The sequence below is a fragment of the Schistocerca gregaria genome, chromosome X (assembly GCF_023897955.1).
Source record: "Schistocerca gregaria isolate iqSchGreg1 chromosome X, iqSchGreg1.2, whole genome shotgun sequence".
NCBI lineage: Eukaryota > Metazoa > Arthropoda > Insecta > Orthoptera > Acrididae > Schistocerca > Schistocerca gregaria.
In genome coordinates, this window is record NC_064931.1 from 850,415,268 (window position 1) to 850,430,282 (window position 15,015).

The following is a 15,015-nucleotide window of genomic DNA, read 5'->3' on the forward strand; positions in this document are numbered from 1 at the left end:
TTCTAAGTGTCCTGCCAATGAAACGCAACCTTTGGCTCGCCTTCCCAACAATATTATCTATGTGGTCCTTCCAACTGAAGTTGTTCGTAATTTTAACACCCAGGTACTTAGTTGAATTGACAGCCTTGAGAATTGTACTATTTATTGAGTAATCGAATTCCAACGGATTTCTTCTGGAACTCATGTGGATCACCTCACACATTTCGTTATTTAGCGTCAACTGCCACCTGACACACCATACAGCAATCTTTTCTAAATCGCTTTGCAACTGATACTGGTCTTCGGATGACCTTACTAGACGGTAAATTACAGCATCATCTGCGAACAATCTAAGAGAACTGCTCAGATTGTCACCCAGGTCATTTATATAGATCAGGAACAGCAGAGGTCCCAGGACGCTTCCCTGGGGAACACCTGATATCACTTCAGTTTTACTCGATGATTTGCCGTCTATTACTACGAACTGCGACCTTCCTGACAGGAAATCACGAATCCAGCCGCACAACTGAGACGATACCCCATAGCTCCGCAGCTTGATTAGAAGTCGCTTGTGAGGAACGGTGTCAAAAGCTTTCCGGAAATCTAGAAATACGGAATCAACTTGAGATCCCCTGTCGATAGCGGCCATTACTTCGTGCGAATAAAGAGCTGGCTGCGTTGCACAAGAGCGATGTTTTCTGAAGCCATGCTGATTACGTGTCAATAGATCGTTCCCTTCGAGGTGATTCATAATGTTTGAATACAGTATATGCTCCAAAACCCTACTGCAAACCGACGTCAATGATATAGGTCTGTAGTTAAATGGATTACTCCTACTACCCTTCTTGAACACTGGTGCGACCTGCGCAATTTTCCAATCTGTAGGTACAGATCTATCGGTGAGCGAGCGGTTGTATATGAGTGCTGAGTAGGGAGCTATAGTATCAGCGTAATCTGAAAGGAACCTAATCGGTATACAATGTGGAACTGAAGACTTGCCCGTATCAAGCGATTTGAGTTGCTTCGCAACCCCTAAGGTATCTAGTTCTAAGAAACTCATGCTAGCAGATGTTCGTGTTTCAAATTCTGGAATATTCCATTCGTCTTCCCTGGTGAAGGAATTTTGGAAAACTGCGTTCAATAACCCCGCTTTAGCGGCACAGTCGTCGATAACAGTACCATCGGCACTGCGCAGCGAATGTATTGACTGCGTCTTGCCGCTTGTGTACTTTACATACGACCAGAATTTCTTCGGATTTTCTACCAAATTTTAAGACAATGTTTCGTTGTGGGACCTATTAAAGGCATCTCGCATCGAAGTACGTGCCAAATTTCGCGCATCTGTAAATTTTAGCCCATCTTCGGGGTTTCGCGTTCTTCAGAACTTCGCATGCTTTTTCCGTTGCCTCTGCAACAGCGTTAGGACCTTTTTTGTGTACCACGGGGGATCCGTTCCATCTCTTACCAATTTATGAGGTATGAATATCTCAATTGCTGTTGCTACTATATCTTTGAATTTGAGCCACATCTCGTCTACATTCGCACAGTCAGTTCGGAAGGAGTGGAAATTGTCTTTTAGGAAGGCTTCTAGTGACACTTTATCGGCTTTTTTAAATAAAATTATTTTGCGTTTGTTTCTGATGGATTTGGAAGAAATGGTATTGAGCCTAGCTACAACGACCTTGTGATCACTAATCCCTGTATCAGTCATGATGCTCTCTATCAGCTCTGGATTGTTTGTGGCTAAGAGGTCAAGTGTGTTTTCGCAACCATTTAGAATTCGCGTGGGTTCGTGGACTAACTGCTCGAAATAATAACCTTGACGCTACCTTACTGAAAAATCAAACTAATGACGAAATGTGCTGTAATTTCGCAAAACTTATCCTTCTCCTCCTTTAATTGTATCCCAGAGTAAAACGTTTTCCAAAGCCAAGATCGAATAAACGTTTCTTTATTTTCAGTAACCGGTTTCGACATACTTTGCTGTCATCTTCAGGTCTATAACAGAGTTCACATACTTGGAATACGACGTAATTTGAGGAAAAGCTGTGTGTTTGACATTAGAAGAAACGTAAATGGAAGGTACACATTTACATACCTTCAAAGTTTTTGTAGCAAAACGTGTTCGTTGTGAGCTGGAATCTTATGTCAAATTGTCATGTTATTGGTTTAAATGTATACAATCAAGAAGCACCTTGTGCACATGGCCATGTCCGTACCATATCCGTGTATGTAGAGCTTACAAATGATTGTTACGCCATAAAAACCACAATATGTAATAAAATGCACAGTAACACATCTGTTTACATTAGTTTGATGTTTTCCATTCGTTGATGATCCACTTGAAACGGCGCAGCATATGATACTACTGGAAGTCAGTTTTGCAAAGAATACACGTTTGCAGCCTATTACAGCCCCTACATGGCATAAGATCAGAGCGTAAATTATAAACATTTCGCATTTAAAGTAACGTACTTTTGTCAGTGGTTTTTAAACAGTGTGACGATTACAGAACTGTACTATATTTGTAGACGAAGCATCTCTTTCATTCTCGCACTATCCGTCATACATTATTATTACTGTGTGCAGGGCAGATAAGTTTACTTCTGTGTTGCTGTGGCGTAATGTCCGTCTGTTTGGTGGCTTGCAAGGCATCACGATTCGGGCATCTTGCGTGGTGCGGTTTTGTTTTTGTTGGTGTACATACTTTTTTCTCAGGTATTGATCCACGATTCTTGATAAGAAATAAATTCCAACTATGTGCAGTATGTTACGCACCTGAAGATGATAGCAAAGTCTGTCGAATCCGGTTGTTGAAAATAAAGAAACGTTTATGCAATCTTGGCATTAGAACGTTTATCAACTAAAATAGATCGCACCTTCCCATTTGTCAACGTGAGAAAATTCAGGTAATCCAGAATGACAAGAAGCAATACTCAAGGACCGTTCGATTTCGGGTTGTGAGAACTTCATCCTTCTTGGTTGGATCACATCTACGTAAAACTCCAAAAAATCAGAATTACACATCTTTTCCTTAGAACTAGTTTTCTTTTTCAGTGTAAATCGTTCCGGGCATCGTACACCTAGATATTTAGCAGGTATCACTTTCGAATGCATGACCACCTATCGTAGAATCAAACAGAAATGAGTGCTCCCACATATACATGCGCAGCACGTTACATTTTTGCTTGTTAAACGTTATCTGCCAGTAGCTGCCCAGTGCGTCTGCATTCCGAGTCCTTGCTGCACTTCGCTACAGTTTTGTACCGTTGCAACGTCTGCATGTACGGTAATATAATGCCCCAACACCCTCATGGAGCTTATTAACCAGGTCAGTTACATACATGTCAGGACCTCAAAGAACTCAATTAGCGTACATACAAAGGTACCTTCAAACCTTCAATATCTCCCAAAAAAACAGTAATCGCTTTGAAGTTTTCAGTCCAGTTACAAAAGCATCTTGATAGTCCGCAAGATCATATTTTCTCCATTAGGCGATAATACGAAATTACTCGTGTGCTGAACGCATTCCGGAAGTCATGGCGCACTCATTAGCCTAGTGGCCGATATCTACTGCCTTCTGCATCGCACAGTGGAATACCATACTGCTCTCATGCTTAATAATATAAGCAAACCTAGGGGAATTATGGTGCCTTTGAAACGTACTAAATAAAGTCTACGAAGAGTGCTTTACTGAAGATATTATTGTATTATATCATGAACTACAAATAACCGCGTACAGAACCATTAGTAAAAGACAAGGGGCGTGGTATGTATCGCATACCTAATTATAAAGCAGCTGGCCCGCGTTATTCTTGACACGTTTCTAGTGAAGGCGTCAGAAATCCGTAAAGTTTGTAGATTAGACTGGTTTTTGTAGCGTACTTCCTTTGGCGCTAATCAAAATAAGAAGGATATCTTGTTGTGGAATCCATTGTGATGGCAAATGAGCCGACCAACCCTTCTTCACTCCCGACGCTGTCGCGCAACTGTCGTAATTCCATTGCCATCTGCTGCTTTCCACTCTGCCTATAATTGGTGTTTTAGTAAAGAACAGGTACACATTTCGCCATACTTAATTGAACGGTATGTGTTGGGAAATCAGTCATTCACTTTCAGTTGTCAACAATATGAATGAATGAGCACTATAACAACGGTATTTCTGTTATTATTATTTTTGTCTCAGTACAGCTGTCACTATTGTTTTTAAGTTACAGGATCTGCATACGGCAGACAGGGTGGTAGGAGATACTGGAGAAATTCATCATCATTATCACTTATTGCGTTAGTGTCCTTTTAAGGCTTAAAGCACAAAAACAAAAGAAATCGCCACATTACAAAGGCAAAAAATCAGCACACTATAAAAAAAGTTATAAAAGAAATTACAGAAAGCACAGTAAAAAAGGAAGTCAGTCAGTCACAACAGAGAAGATCTACACTCCAGTTGGTAGTCCGACGCTGCCGCTCTCAAGCTTTATATTCGACTGCTGTCGGCCCCACTTATTTGAAGACTGTTAATACTCGATTGTTCTATCGTGCTCTTGGACGCCCCCTTCTGCGTTTCCCAGCGGGCTGAGAATGGAGGACGTTTGGGAGGGAGCCATCAGCTCGAAGGAAGTTACCGAGCGCTTGTCGCCTATTCACCTCTACTGTTCGGCAAATGTGCGGCTTTCCAGACCACTGGTACAGGTCTTCGTTCCCATTTACCTTGCATGGTATTGTAGACCGGCCCATATATCTTTCGGCGTACCTTACACTCGAAGGCATAGGTTGCTTTTTCAGTTATTACTAATGTCGCCCTGGTTTGTTTATTGTTCGTTGATGCAGTTCTTTTGTCAGTTTTATTAGTCTGTATGGATCCCAGGTACCTGAATTCTTCAACACGTCCAAAAGATGTCCGTCACCTACAGTGAAAGGAAGGAGAGTCTGACGGCTTGATACAAGGAGATATTTAGTTTTATCATCATACTGTATCAGCCCAATTTTCTTCACATTGTCGAGAAGCAGGGAGGTACAGCGCACGTTGGCGAATTAAGTTCTTGAACGTTAGTGTAACGACAACAGATAATGTCTACATCCGCAGTCGACGACTAACAAACTCTTTATTAGATGTACATCTGCGTCTACGACTATGCTACGCAAATTACTGTGAAGTACATGGCAGAGGATTGTTCCCATTCTACAGCGTGTTTACGATTCTTCCCGTTACAGCCATGCGGGGTAGCCACGCGGTCTGGGGCGTCTTGTCAGGGTCCGTGCGGCTCACCACGTCAGAGGTTCGAGTCCTCCCTCGGGCATGGGAGCGTGTGTTGTCCATCCCGTAAGTTAGTTTAAGTTAGATTAAGTAGTGTAGGCTTAGGGACCGACGACCTCAGCAGTTTGGTCCCATAAGGCCTTACCACAAATTTCCAAATTTTTCCTTCCCGTTACGCTCGCATGTGAACCGCCTCTGTTCGTGCTATGATTAAGCTAGTCTTGTCTTTGGAGTCCATATGGGAACAACATGTAGCAGGCTGTAATATGTTCCTAGATTACTCACTTAGTACTATTCCTCGATAATTTGTAAGGGGTCTTCTGCGGGATAATTTGCACCTTTTTCCTCTGTTCTATTTTGTCTTCCTTCAGTAACCGCTGTATGTCCTGTTTGGTATGGATGCCACACGCCTGAGCAATATTAAAGGACGTGTCGCACGAATATCGTAAGCAATGTGCTTTATAGACTGATTGGTACAGTTCAGTGCCTTAACAATACCCCGAAATCTGCCACCTGCTTTAAGTACGCTGAGACTATTTGATCATTAGGTTTCACATCCCTACAAATTATTACAGCCAGCTATTTGTATCAGTTGACTGATTTTCATTGTGAGTCATTGATTTGTGTGCAAACGATACCGCATTTCTATGTTTTGTTAAGTGCACAACTTTAAATTTCAAGCTGCTAATGTTTGCTCCACTCTGAAACAGTTTCAAGATAAGACTGAATATCTGTGTTACTTTTTATAGACATTATTACTTTATGATCAATAAACGCATCATCCGCATCATCATAGCCACCTCAGAAACCTTTAAACATGAATAGCCTGTGTATGTGACGCTATTGCCATCTATATATGCGTATATCACTACACCGTAACTTTTTGTTACCTCAGAGAAGAGTGAGCTCGAGGGGTGTGTTGCGGCGCCGTCGACAGCAGGTGAGCGCTGGATGTTGTCACTGTAATAATGAAACTAGGCCAATGCAAAGTTGCGATGCAGGTTAGCTTGGTGAAACAGGCAACTAATTGGTAGTTCACCGACTATTGCAACAACGAGCACGGCAGATTTGCACACTGATAGTGGCAGTACGGTTTTAAGATTCAAGACTGGTAGTGCCACATATGCACAAGAGTTCCCCTACTGATTATAAATACTAGTGACTTTCGTAATAGAATTATTACGAGGCAGGCAGCCCAACCAGGACTAGGCCGTAGTGACAGATGAGGGCGCTCTTCTGCCACTGAATCGAGACCATGGTAGGGCAACATCTCCACGTACTACATGCCTCTCCAGACTTAGTAACATGGCGCAGCTGCCCAAAACAGTTCACCTCCAGCAGCACGACTGACCCTTGCATAGGGGGCAGCCCATAGCTCCCTAAGCATGCCAGTAATCATCCACTAACGCTGGATGGGCGTTTCCGGTGGAGTACATCCCCCAGTGTAAAGCAGCTAGACATCAGCAGTGTCTGTAGCGTCTGCAGCAACGTCGGGTACTCACGTCGATGGCAGTGGATGGTGGGGGGAGAGGGGGGGGGGGGGGAATCCAGTTGACGACTCACCAGGTATATCAAGCAGTGTAGATGTGTCAATAAAAGAAGTTTTTACTTATGCAACTACCGTCTACTGGAGCCTCCAGGACTCCAACCAGACATCCAACAACTGCTCGTACAATCTTAGCTCATAGGCACCCCACCATGCACCAGAGGACGCTGTACTAGTATTACCTTCATGCACATACTTTTTTTTTGTTTGAGAAAAGCTAAATAGTGTAAAATCTCAAATGAATATATGTAAATATGAAAATTTATCATTACACCAAGCACTCTGGAAGGTCTCTGTGTGATGCGCAAACATTGCCTCCATGTCGTATACACCATAATTACCTTACCACGCAAACGTTTGGGGTTACACTCGTCTGGTATGGGTAGTTCCCAAGAAAGGGGGGAGGGGGGAGAGGGTTTTCACTGGGGGCCAAACCACACAATAACGCTAGGTTCGATGCGGGGCGGCTGTGGGGTGGGTGGACTACTGTGGCCTGTTGTGGGGTTGTGAACCACTGAGGGCTACGGCGGGACAAAGTCTCTCCGTAGTTTCTAGGTCCCCGCTTCAATACACAATACACAATACATCCAATGTGCCGTATAACATCATGTGGTGTTCTTGAAGTGTTACCTCTAATAGCTGAGTTTCCTCAAAGAGTTTAAATAAACAAATAACGGGTGGAAATACGCAGAATAAATTAAAGTTTTCATTTTTAAATGACCTGTAGCTCTAAACATGAACACATTATTTAGATGTATCTTTCAATTGGAACTCAGTTCTGTTTGTACTCTGAACAACTGAATACTGTCGAGCGCGGTGGTCTCACGGTTCTAGGCGCTCAGTCCGGAACCGCGTGACTGCTACGGTCGCAGGTTCGAATCCTGCCTCTGGCATGGATGTGTGTGATGTCCTTAGGTTAGTTAGGTTTAAGTAGTTCTAAGTTCTAGGGGACTGATGACCACAGATGTTAAGTCCTATAGTACCCAGAGCCATTTGAAGGAACTGAATACTATCCATATTTTGTATTTCATTGTTTGATTACACTGATCAGCCAGATCATTATGACAACCTACCTACTCTCGATATAGACCCGTCCAGGCTATAGCAACGTCATGTGGCGAGGAATGACTGATAGTCGGACACACGCAAGGTGCATGTACAATCACTGAGCTTGCCGTCTGTGTGTAGAACGTGGATAGCGTGCGATCTATCTGAGTTTAACCGAGGGCAGATTGTGATGGCCTAGAGGCTCAGCACAAGCATTTCAGAAACTGCACGACTTGTAGGGTGTTCGAGAAATGCTGTGATGAGTGGCTTGAACGCCGGCCGCTGTCGTCGAGCGGTTCTAGGCTCTTCAGTCCGTAACCGCGCTGCTGCTACGGTCGCAGGTTCGAATCCCGCCTCGGGCATGGATATGTGTGATGTCCTTAGGATAGTTAGGTTTACGTAGTTCTAAGTCTAGGGGACTGATGACCTCAGATGTTAAGTCCCATAGTGCTTAGAGCCATTTTAACCATTTTGAGTGTCTTGAACACGCAGTGAAGGCAAGGTGAAACCAAGTTCAGATGTTATGGAGTTAGGCGGCCACCCATAATTACGGTTGTCGGACGTAGTACGCTAGATAGACAGGTAAAACGGGACTAGTGTCGAACTGTGGCAAAACTAACATCAAATTTAATGCTGTGTATAGTAAAAGTGTGTCCCAACACACAGGGCACCGCACACTCCTAACAATGGGCCTCCACAGCCGATGACCCATGCATGTGCCAATATTAACAGGGCGACATCGGCATGTATGACTGCAATGGGCATGTGACCATCGGCACTGGACTTTGGCGCAGTGGCAGAGCGTTGCATGGTCTGATGAATCCGCATTCCTTCTCCATCATTCTGATGGGACGACCCGAATCCTTCGTCTTCCAGGGGAACTGCTCCTTGACCCCTGTACTGTGGGATGAAGAGAAACTGGTGGTGGCTCCATTAATCTCTGTGGAACATTCACGTTGGCATTCATGGGTCCAGTGGAACTCGTGCAAGGTACCATGATGGCAAAGGAGTATTCATGACAATCGTGTTTCCCGACGGCAGTGACATTTTTCAAGTAGATAATGCGCCATGTCACAAGGCCAGGAGTGTGATGGAGTGGTTCAATGAACACAGTGGAGAGCTCCAGTCGATGTGTTGGCTCCCAACACACCAGATCTGAAACCGATCGAACACCTTTGGGATGTCGTCGCTGTAATAAGTGCCAATGGTGGATATACTGGCTAATAGGAAGGTGGACATAATGTTCAGGCTGATCAGTGTATACTGTGCAAAACAAATTGGTGCTATCCAAAACTGGGGCCGATGCATCTGTGTTGCACCACGGGTCTCAGGTGTGAAAGGATACTTTGGAGATGTATCTGGGCAAATGGACATGCGACTGTTGAGCAACTGACCGTCCAAATGAATCAAAGAGCTACCAACTGTATCTCCTCAACGACCGTTTAACATAGGTAGCTGCGTATAGATAGGTCTTCACAAAAAGCGTGTAGTTCATGCACCCATGCTGACGACTGTCCATCGGTGATGAAGGCTGGAATTTGCACTCCAAAACGGCAACTGGACGTCTAATGAGGAGCGACAGGTGGCCGGAATCACGTTTCATGGTCCTACCATATGGCCATTATCGTGTACAGGCCTGCAAGAATCACTGGAAAGATTCAGATTGGAGGAGGGACCATGATGGTTTGAAAAATATTTTCGTGGCATTCCCTGGATGACCTCGTCATTCTGGAAACCGCAGTGGGTCGACACAAGTATGCTACTATTGTTTGGGACAAAAAAAATGTAAATGAGCGTATGGGACCGTTGGCTGGGAGGCCCCATCTGGGGAAGTTCGGCTGCCAAGTACAAGTCTTATTTCAGTCTAAGCCACATTGGGCGACTCGCGCGTCGGTGATAAGGATGAAATGATGATGAGAACAACACAACACCCAGTCCCTGAGCGTAGAAAACCTCCAACCCGGACGGGAATCGAACCCGGGCCCACTTGGATGGGAGACGAGCACGTTACCACCCATCTAAGCAGGCGTACTGTTTGGGACCATATTCACCCCTACTACCTCGTTACGATGGCATCTACTAGCTGAACAATGCAACACGCCACGCAGCTCGTAGCGTACGTGCGTGGTTTGAAGAGCACCAGGTTAAGTTTGCCGTACTCCCTTCGCCATCAGACTCACCGGATTTAAACCAAGTGTAGAATCTGTGGGACCACCTCGATCGAGCTGTTTGCGTCATGGAGCCTCAACCGTTGAATCAAGCGCAGTGGCTACAGCACTGGAGGAGGCATGGCTCTTCATCGCTGTAAGTATCTTCCAGAACCTCACTGACCGTCATCCTGCATGCCCGAGCTTCAAAAAGTGATTATTTAGCCTCTTGACAGGTTGTCACATTAACGTGACCGGGCTGTTTACTTTAGTGCCCTGTTTCTTGGCATTCAAGATACTTAGGAGGAATGTGGGAGATGTGTTTCGGATAACCGACATTTATGAAAACCATGCTCGTTGGTATGAAGAAGGTGTTTCAGGTCAAGATACCTCATTACGTAAAGACTTACGTAAAGACTAGCCTTACTTTGTGTAGATCCAGTCTTTCACTAGAATTAAGTTAAAATAGAAGAACTCTTTTTCAGACTCACTCTATCCCCATCACATGAATCGAAACCTTAAGACTCTCTAATGCTACATGTGCGCTCCTATGAATACGCCCTTGTATTAATACAGATAACCCACGAATTTGAACCATGGATGTATACGACAAAACTACTTCAGATCTTTTGTATCAACAAACACATTGCCAACTGTAATTCACATCAGCCAGATTTAATACATCGGTTACCCTGTTATACCAGGGTAAAAATTCGAAACGTAGATGAATTTGAATCACACAGGGAAACATTTATGTAATTTTTTATATGCTGTCACGACAGATATCGTAACCGAATATATTTTTTAAATATTTCTGTTACAATCTCAGTACCGAATTAGCACAACTGATTGTTAACTACAATCAATTAAAGTTCATCTTAAAATCTGTAAATAAAAATATGTATGTGGATTGGTAACATAGATTTAGAGCATTTAAAAGTTAATTTAAAAAAAAATATACCAGTTAAATCAAGAGTCGTGAAAAGTGAAAGATTTTTGTATAAAATTTCAGCCATGACCTGTTAAATAAAATGAATAGCTGTATAAAAGATTTTTAACTATATTCAGTGGAGTCAACATATTACTAATCCCACTGTCCGTCGTACAGATCTCTGAGTCACAGATCAAGAGAAAGCAGGCAGTGGAAAGACAGTTAATATTGTGTGGCATTTTCTAAAGCACGCACTAAATTCATTTATAGCGCATTCCTCAGAAGATTTACCTTTTGCATTTTAATACAATGCTAGTTGTCTATATTTTATCTAAGCAAGTACCATAATGAATTTTAGTGCATGCTTTATACAGTACTGCACATCACTTGTTGACCAGCCACTCAACCTCTCATCTTTTGCTCTGATTCAGGTTATGCAATTAATGTACAACTAATAAATGCAGAAAAAAGTAAATGTAAAAGAATAAGATATCTAGCTAAATTAAATTGAAGTAAATATGAAAAAGGTTGTAGTGTTAGTGCTATTATTAAACGCCTACCAGCGCTATCAGGTTTTTTTTAAATTAAAGATACGGTAAGATCTTTTCCAGTCTAGCGTCCAACTCTGCAGATTTTTTGCGTCTCCAGCATACGAAAAATAGAATCCTAAAGACATGTACCTATCTGCAGATGGGCTACTGTCCTTGATTTTGTGCCGGTGTAATGTTGTGCACGTAGGACATCAGGATAAGTCCTATACCGTTCGCAGCGCGGCCGCTCAGGGTCCCTATGTGATGGGCCAGTCACAAGCATCTCGGTCTTTTAGTATCGCCTAGAAAGCACCAAACCATTTCCTCGGTCATCCTGTGTAGTAATACAAAAGTTGTGGATTGTCACTGAGAACTTGGGCGGCTACAATATATTTGGCACTGTGTAGCATTAATTTAATAATTTTGTGATAATAATATTATGTTTAATGGAAAACTAAATGGTTTTTTCCTATTATTATGTGCGCATCACACAGGCCTGCCGAGGACTAAGAATCGTTCTTCCGCGCAAAGAATTACTGTATCACCGGATTCCGTACTCATCTGTTCAATGGCCATACACCGCAACAAAAAACGTGAAGCTGTATCATATCTGCTGTGACGATTAAGATTCGACAATAAAATAAGAGCATGATAATAGAAGTAAAGAATTTTGTTAATGTTGTATACAATCTTTATTTGAGTCTAGAGTAAAGTTCTATTTTTGTAACATTAACTGAAATTTTCAGTATGTGGCATATTATGGTAAACTCCGGCGGCGAAATAAACCCAGTGGAAGTTATTGTGAAGATTATTAACACTCACTAAGTTGTCCATATTACTTATGTGTCTACAAACACGTTAGTTCCGGATGTAATCACTATAGAAACTTTTATCAGCTAGTTACTTACATTGGAGGAAGTCTTCAAATTGTGAGATGTACCAAGAGAAGGAACTATGTTTCTGGTTTTAAAACCGTTTACCCAGATACATTAGCAAAATTAAATTTTGTAGTTTCAAAGAAGAGAATGAGCAACCAACTGAAAGTGGATAAAATATGTTTCTTTTTATTACCTGAAGTATATTATTGTGGAAAACTTAATTTCAAATTTAACTGATAACTCAGAAACCAGTGATTTAACAGATTTAGCTGCTAGCCAGACTATACATCATTTTGACCGTAGGTGACGAACAGACTCAACCAATATTACGACGGCTTCTGGTATAGATTATAAAGAAAGAACTTCTCCTTTCGCAATTTATTGTTCCTTGAATGAGGCAAACATGCGAACTTTTCAGAAGTATCAATTAACTATCAGAAAGAATTATCAAGGAGATATTGTAGTGGACACTGGAGACCACATGATTAGTTTACAATCTAAGTATTACGTTCAAGACGAACGTATTTAACAATATACGTGTCTGCCATTATTACAAGACCCGAGAAGAAAGAAAAAGAAAAACGAGCGAAATGAAGAAACGAAGTTCCTCCTGGTGAACCAAAGACACAAGGAAGAAACTGGAGAGTAAAGACGAACATAGAAGTAGAAATTTGCAGACCCGAATGTACAAGACGCCATTTTGGAGAAAATTATCTTTTTGTCCAGGTAGTGATAATCGTTACCAGTTAGACAAGATCTGAAAATGTCCCAGAGTAGTCAATATGTAACACAGAATGAAATTTTCACTCTGCAGCGGAGGGTGCGCTGATTTGAAACTTTTTGGCAGATTACAACTGTGTGCCGGACCGAGACATGAATTCGGGACCTTTGCCCTTCACGGGCAAGTGCTCTACGAACTTCTGTGAAGTTTGGAAGGTAGGAGACGAGATACTGGCGGAAGTAAAATTGTGAGGACGGGTGGTGAGCTGTGCTTGGGTAGCTCAGTTTGTAGAGCACTTGCCAGCGAAAGGCCAAGGTCCCGAGTTCGAGTCTCGGTCCGGCACATACTTTAAATCTGCCAGGAGGTTTCAACATGTAACACGACGGACTATAGATTGAGCACGGATGATTGGTTTTATGTGCAACCAGCGTTTGATCTGCACGTGATCCGCAACGAAGAGGCCGCACGCTTGCGGCTCAGGCTGGGTTGTGTGGGGTCTCAGCCGCTGTCCGTGCCACGCTGCTGACCAGCGGCTGCCGAGATTCCTGGAAACTACAGAGTCAAAAGAGCGGACGTGACGTCAGTTCTGCTGCCAGCAGGCACAAAGAGATTTTACATACTGCTTCGTGTTTGCCCACCTACAGCGCAAACCGTGAAAGTTGCAGTGAAGGACAATATATCAACTTAAAGAGGGAAGCAACACGATTCTGAGAGTATACAGATATAAACTGTAATTAATATATGTGAGAAGATGCAACACACAGAAGATTTTTATGAGAAACATTCAACAAATCTTTCAGGACTTTTACTTGTGTTTAAGGTACAAAAGAGATCAAGCACTCAAATTGTAGCTCTCACTGATGTGCAGCGATTAAACTACTCCCATGTTTTGTAAAAAAAAAACTTAATCTGTGAGACGCTTCTTAATTGAAATTAAATGAAAAATAACTATAATATCTTATACGAGAGACACACCATCAGCAAGGCAGTATACATCGGCGAATCAACTTGCAACCACAATAAGTTCTTAAGGATTTTTTAAAATGTGTTTTTAATGAGCTGTTTATTAATTTTCTTGGGTTACCCGCGACTTGAACACCGACCCAAGATTCTGAAAAAATGTTCAAATGTGTGTGAATTCCTAAGGGACCAAACTGCTGAGGTCATCGGTCGCTAGACCTACACACTACCTAAACTAACTTATGCTAAGAACAAGATACACATCCATGCCCGAGGGAGGACTCCAACCTCCGGCGGGAGCGGCCACGCAGTCCGTGACATGGCGCCTCAAACCGCACGGCCACTCTAAGCGCCCATAATTCTGAATAGTGAAAAAGAAATAGCACGAAAAACACATTAAGCATATGGTATGATACCCATATTTATTGTAATAACTAACGGCACAGATTACATGAACTGGTTTTTAGCGTTGTAACAGAACTTTGCAAATATAATTGCAGCCTATTTGAAACCGCACACAAATGCTGTGGATATAATTGATGAAACAGTCACACTCATCAAACAATGCGACAGCAAATCCACCATTATTGCAGGCGATCTCAACTGCAGGCTAGACATGGAGAACTATAAAACAAAACTAGTCATTGAAACCCTAGAAGAAGATGGTTTCACCCTACTGAACGATAGACAGATACCTACTTATATATGCCTCAATGGGGAAAGCACCATTGATACCGCATTAACAATAGGAGAAATAAAAGGAAGTATTCAACCAATATTGCATGACTCCATTACTCCTATAGGAAAGCACATTCCAATGAAGATAAAAATAAATAACGTCACCTCACCGCCAGCAAGAATGACTCACCAAATCACGCAAAGAAAAGTAGTTATAGAAAAATTAACAAACCAGCAAGAACAAATAACACTAATAGAAAATTTAATAGAGGAAGGAGACCTTGAAAAAGCAACAGGCCAAATAGAAGACCTAAAAAATTCAGTCATACAAACCAACCCAAAAA